The sequence below is a fragment of the Sorex araneus genome, chromosome 7, assembly GCF_027595985.1.
Source record: "Sorex araneus isolate mSorAra2 chromosome 7, mSorAra2.pri, whole genome shotgun sequence".
Lineage (NCBI taxonomy): Eukaryota > Metazoa > Chordata > Mammalia > Eulipotyphla > Soricidae > Sorex > Sorex araneus.
In genome coordinates, this window is record NC_073308.1 from 59,464,729 (window position 1) to 59,471,712 (window position 6,984).

The window sequence follows — 6,984 nt, forward strand, 5'->3', positions numbered from 1 at the left end:
AAATATCAGTTACACAGTTACACGTATCTGCTCCTATATAAATGATTAGCTGCATGGTTTTTTTTAATATATATATATATAAACATGAATAAGTACACACATTTGTATGCAAAATTGCTTTTTCAGCAGTTATGGGCTGAAAAAGGATTTCTGAACCTCATTGAAAAACAAATCCTTCCCGCCAGTTCTGCTGGGTCTCAAGGGGCCCCCCCCAGCCCCCCTGTTGCAAGAGAGCAGGAAATCTGAGCCTCTAAGGACAGCCTAAAAATAAGGGCTCAGTTTCACAAAGTGGCAAAACCCCCTGGGTAGGAAATGAGGTGGCAATCCTGGCCATTAAACGCTTCACATAGATCGTCTCATTAGCAATCTCAGTATACTTCTAAGGCAGTTTCAGAGAACGTATAAAATTGGCCCCTGCCCCGCCCCGCTCCCCCAACTCCAAATCTCATGCTTTAACCTACTTCCTCAGGAAGATGATCATTCAGGGGCTTCTTAAACCCCAGCCTGGGATACAGAAATATGGAAGCTGCAGACTGGCACGAGGGAGAGATCTCAGGGCCGGTGGGATGGAAAGGGCCTGGCAGGCTGAGGGAGAGTAGGTCTGGAATACAAGTGATACGGAAAACCGCTGGGTTTGGGGTTGAGGTGCTGAAAAGTTTGGTCACTTGGTGAAGAAATTAAAAAAATTTTTTTAAATTTGCTTAAGTTAACAGGACAGTGGTTGTCCTCTTGAGGTTGCAACAAAGAGGCATGCCCAGAGATTCCCATCAACCGGCGTTCTGTGCCACAACAGGAAAGCAATTTAGCCTGAATGTGCACCTCTTTTCCAGCTGTAAGTCATTCTGGCTTTCGGGCCAGCCAAACCCAGCAGGCACATGGGACCAGCTGGGGCCCCAGCCCTCTGTGTGCACCTAACGTTCAGCCTTCCCAGGAGAGAAAGCATTTGATTGAATTGGTGATTGACCACCTACGGCTCTCTAACCAACCACTTCGAAAGTGAGTAGTTTAAGACAGCCACCATTATTTATTTTTGGATTTGTCACTTGGGCGGGGGTTCCCGTAAACACAGCCCTTCTCTGTTCCACACAGCGTCCGCTGGGCAGCTCAGCTGGGACTGGAAGATCTATCTTATTTCGATTTTTGTTTTGGAGTATTGGGGCCAGGGGCTGTTTTGCCTCTTGTGGTCAGGAGTGACCCCTCATGGTGTTTTTAAGAACCATATGTGGTCCCAGGGAATCACACTGAGGTCAAGGTCACTGCAGCCACAGGGCCTCCTGTACTATGTCTCTAGCACCCAGCACAATAAAGAACTCTTTACTGTTCTTCTTTTGGGTCCATACCCCACGGCACTCAAGATTTTTTCATGGCTCTGCACTCAGGGGTCGCTCCTGGTGGGGTTCAGGGATCGCTATGGGGTGCTGGGGATTAAACCTGGGGTTGGCGATTTGCAAGGCAGAAGCCCAAACTGCTGTACTATTGCTCTGGCCCCTGGAAGGATGATATTAAACAGCATACACACATGCATACACACACACACATGCACATCCACACACAAGACCACCCACACATGTACACACACTCACATGAATACCCACACATGCACACACACACATGAACACCCACCCCCACACACATGCACACCCACACATGCACACACACTCACATGAACACCCACACATGCACACACACATGAACACACACACACACACACCTGGCAAGTGAGGCTGGAGCCTTGTCATCAGCAGGCCTTTGAGCTGACCCTGTGGATTTTGCCATGGGTCTCTTCTTTGCAGCTTGGGAGCTGGGCTCCCGTAGCAGCTGTGCCAGGAGCTCTTCCACTGTGCCCTGGTTGGAGGCAGTATAAAGGTTCAGGAGGGAGAGAACAAAAACCTCCACTCAGGTCCATTGTGAGTCCAAGTGATCCAGGCCATGGGTGGCAGGCATTTGGGGTCAATAGAATCTTTTCAAGCTGGTGTGTGAGCAAAGATCGTGGAAGATGTCCTAAGGAATGTCTGGCCTACCTGGAGTCTAGAACTTATGCATTTGTCCTTGGTTTGGACCTTGATCTCCAGTCCTGTAACCTGGGCAGGTTGGCACGACTGGTTTCACTCAATGGGTGAGGCAGGAGTCATGGTGAGAACAGGTGATGGGTGAGTCACAGTCTGGAGTCTCTGAGTCTGTTCTAGAATCAGGTTAAAATGGGACAATGACATTGTGAACTCTGGGAGGATAAGGATTAAGTCTTCAGTGTCTCTGTCTGTTGGATGGGCTTGGCATTAGCAGAGGCTCAATTATTACAGCAAAAACAGTCACCCACTGTGTTGAGTCGCCATCTTCCTCTTCCCCAGTGGTTTAATAAGTGGAATCCCTGTGCACAGGACCCAAATATAGAGTTATTCATTTCCTTTCACCATTATCTGCCAAAGGTTTCTGGTTTGATTGTGTTTCACTCACCTTCCATCCCATGGAACTCAGTATCATTCTTTTGCTCTTTCTTTTTCCATTAGCCTCTTATCTCTGTGTGTTATTTTTAGCTGCCTTAAATCCAGTCTGGAAGGAAGCAAAGTACCATCATCATTGAGCTAACTAGTGAGTGGAGGTGGAGAAGGTAAATGCTCCCAATTTGGGTCAGGGATGTGGCCCAAGCGGCAAAGCACATGACTTGCACATGTGAGGACAGGAAGGTGTTGCTCCCAGGGACCCCAGAACTCATGCCGCTAGTCTGAGGCGTCTTCAGACCCCATCTGGCTTCTTAGACTTTCTTTCCTCCTTCCCCAAGGACTGTTTCAAAGGCTGCAAGGAAGCTGTGGGGGTCTTGGGGAGACTCTCCCTATAGCAAATGACAGAATGTCCCCTGGAGAGCATGAGCTTCAGGTTGGAAGCCTAAGAACACAGGCATTGCACTGACTGAAGTATATTTCCATCTAGAACCCAGGGGAAATGTGGAGTATGTGTGTGGGGGGGTAGGGGGTGGGGAGGTCTGTGTAGAACTTATACTGTCTGACTAGCTGTGTGTATGTGGTATGTGTAAAGTGTGGGCAAGATGAGGTGTGTTGTATGTGTAATATGTGTGTGTCGTGTGTGTAATGTGTGCGGGAATATGAAAGTGGGGAATTATGTATGTGTGTTGTAGGTGTGGGTGTGTAATATGTGTATCATGATTTTGTGTGTGTGTATGTGTAGAATATACACTGATTTGTTGGCCTTGTGGGTGGGTGGGTGGTTGTGGACAAAAGGAAGGGCGTAGGCAGTTTCTAAGGGGAATCTGAGAGCCCTGGGCCCCATTAGAGCACAGAGGCCTATGGGCACGCCCACAGACACGCCCACTGACAGACACGCCCACTGACAGACACGCCCACTGACAGACACGCCCACTGACAGACACGCCCACTGACAGACACGCCCGTGGACACGCCCATTGAATGGCCACCAACATGCCCACTGGCACGTACACCTAGTTCCTCCCACCTCCTCTCTCCCTTCACTGTGGTCAGGACTATAGAATAGGTTGGTTGGGTTGTCAGGGTGCAGCTTATTGTTGCTTTTCATTTCCTTCTTGTGGGTTTTTCATATTTTCTAAATGTTCTATAGTCAATCTGTTTTCCCTTTGAAATCATTGTCCAAGTGCAGAGTAGGTCAGTTTTCATTAATCAAGACCTACAGGAAGAGCCAAACAAAACAATCCTCATTTTAGTTTTAATATTCTATAGACGCAAGTGTTCTGTTTTGTATTTTGCCACTCCTAGGCACAAATGTCCTTAGAATCTTAGTTGAAAAACTGAGTGACGACATTGACCAAAATATAATCTGGGTCCTTTTTCTAAGGCAGGAGAAAGGGTTCTGACAGGAGAGTGAAGGAACCCTCCAGGGTGTGGTTCCATTGACTGGGAAATAGCTGAAGGGCTGGAGTTCACCTTTGCATAGTGAAGGCCTTGAGTTTGATCCCTGTCATCACATGGTGCCCATGAGTACTGCTGGGTGTGCAACTCAGGCTGAAGGGAGGCCCACTTTGCTTATTTTCCTTCAGGGACTATTGAAGAATCAGAAAAGATTCTGGAATTCTGTTTACCTTATGGCTTAATTCACCAGGCAAAGCTTCAGTGGTGAGTACTAAGGTAGTTGTCAGGGCCTTGAGGAACTAAGCAGATTAGCAAGGCAGAATTGAATTTCTCCCCTTCCTAAGAGGAAGGACACATCTGGTCTAGGGGTCATAGAAAGCCCTTGAAGTCCTGTGGCTGACCCTGTTACAGGTGGATGTCATTCACAGTCAGTCTGCCATACTGTGTGGCCCAGAACGATGTTCTAGATAGTTCTAGATAGCCAACAGGCCCTTGTAGAGAAAAAAGGTTCAACCCCTGCAGCTTAAGTCACTAAATCTAATCACTTAAGTTTTTTGTTTTTTTTTTTTACTTTTTACAATAAAGACCATTTTGTTCGGGATGGGATATGTGTGCTAAAAGTAGATAAAAGACCAAATGTGATGGCCTCTCAGTATCTGTACTGCAAACCATAATGCCCAAAAGTAGAGAGAGAATATGGGAGAAATTGTCTGCCTTAGAAGCAGGGGGAGGGCTCAAAAGGGGGGTGGTAATACTGAGGGCATTGGTGGTAGAGAATGTGCATGGGTGAAGAGATGTGCATGGGTAATGGATGTTCGATCATCGTATGACTGAAACTCAAACATGAAAGTTTTGTAACTGTATCTCGTGATTTAACTTAAAAAAAGGAAAAAAACCCAATAAAGACCATTTAACATTAAAGAAATCTTCAATGGGGGCTGGAGCGATAGCACAGAGGGTAGGGCTTTTGCCTTGCACGCGGCTGACCTGGGTTCAATTCCCAGCATCCCATATGGTCTCCTGAGCACCGCCAGGAGTAATTCCTGAGTGTAAAGTCAGGAGTAACCCCTGAGCATTGCTGGGTGGGACCCAAAAAGGAAAAAAAAAGGAATCTTGAATAAAGAGCAAAACCTTACCCTTGATAGTCTTCCTTGTACATACCTGTAATTGCCAAAGTTTAATTATTAACAGAAATCTTTCCTAGAGTAAGATAAACTATTAAAAATAAAGTTCAATTGAAATATCCCTCTCCCCGCCTGCAGCCTTCTTAATTCTATCACCTTAGGAAAGCAGTTTTCGTATTTAGGGCATTGGCATCTCCACCTTTCTTCTCCCAGGAAAGTGAGAAGTTTGGGAATGGGCCACAGTTAAGGGGTCCCACGAGGTCACATCCTGAAGGAGCGTGACCCCAACAGGGTGAAGCAGAATCTGGTGTGGTCCCAGCAGGATATGTGAGGTGCAGGGTGGAAGCCAGGATCCTCTCAGCCAACTGTCCCAGCCGTGAAGACTTGGGCTCCAGTGCGGTGATGAGCTCCTATGGGGAGCAGGCATGGGGCCCAGAGAGCAGCAGGACCGGTGATGAGGCTGGGGAGAGTGCGCCCCACTACAGAGTGAGGCAGAGCTGCATCTTCAAGGTCGGAGCCTTTGACAAAGCGTTGTTGGAGACACTCCCAAGACGAAAGGCACAGTGCGGTGCAAGCTCTGTGCAGTCCAGGAGGCTGGAGTGTGGGGTGTGCGAGGGAAGGAGGCAGAGTGAAGCCTTCTGGAAAGTTAGATTTCATGGAGCTGAGAAAGAAGAGCTCTGGGAGACTTGAGAATGCCAGAGCAATGGGCAAGGGGAACTTCCGTTCCTGGGGAGCGAGTTCAGGAAGGAAAGCCCAGGAAGCAGCAGAGGAGTCAGAGAGAAGACAGAGCATGCGGGAAATAATATCAGTCCCGGCCATGCTCCCGCTCCACGGAAATGCCTGCAAAGGCTTTCGAGTGACTTAGAAGTAAGCTCCGAGTCCTGACACGGGCTGAACTCTGCCTTTGGCTCAGGCTTCCCCAGCGGCTTCTGGCACTCCAGCCAATTGCCTTCTTTCAAATCACACAGCAATACACCTTGGTCCTTTCTTCCTGCTGCCTGCGATGAGAGCCGGCCTCGCAGCCCTCCCTGCTCCAGGCGACACTCGGTGCCATTCATCCTTCTGACTCAGCTCCATCAAAGCCACTGCACTGCGAGGTATGTTCTCTGCGCCTCGCCTTTGTAGAACTTGCTGCCTTTGCAGTTTGACATTTGTTAGTGCGATTATTCCACCGGTGCCTGTTTTGATTATTCTGAGCTTCCTGAGAACAGATAAATGCCTGCCTGGGGGTTGTCAGCTTCTTGAAATAAATACCTGTTTGGCTTAGGCTCGGGCCCTCAGCACCAGTCATCTCGAGATAATATGCCCTCAGAATGTTAGATCAATAAATAGAGAATGCATCGGATTTGGAAATTGATTGAATAAGAGGAACGAAAGCTAACAACAGGCTTTTAATACCCGCAAGAGGAGGAACAGGGCGCTCCGGGAAACTGTTTTCCAGGGATGATTCTGATCCTGTGTTGGACAAATTGATTTAGGGACATCATGAGGTTGTCACTTGGTTCAGACAGCCAGGACAAATTTAGCCCTACAATTTGAGGAAATATATCTAGAGAAAGAAAGAGGAACGAGTTTATAGGTCTGCCAATGGGAATTACTTTATCTGCATAAAGAAAAAAAGTCTGTGAGAAATAATTGGTAAGGGCTGAGCTTTCTTTTATCTTTTTTTTTGTGGGGGTGAGGTGTGGTTATTGTACTATACTTAGCGGTGCTCAGGGGTCACTCACAGTAGAGCGTAGGGACCATGTGGAGTACTGGTGACCAAATCAGCACATGTCTTGGCCCTGTGCAAGACATACAACTGGTTTAATCCTTGTGTTAAATCTCTGGCTTAAGAGCTTATTTTTATGTACCCCAAAGAAGCAGGGGTGGGAGAGGGGATGGGAAGCTGGGTGGGGGCAGGGAGCACAGGGCTGTGTGGTGTCACTGTGGTCATCTGTGAGCTGCATTCTCCTCCCTGCACCATTCTTGTTTGTTTCCTTATTTGGGGGAGAGAGAAGGGGCAACACCATACTTGTGCT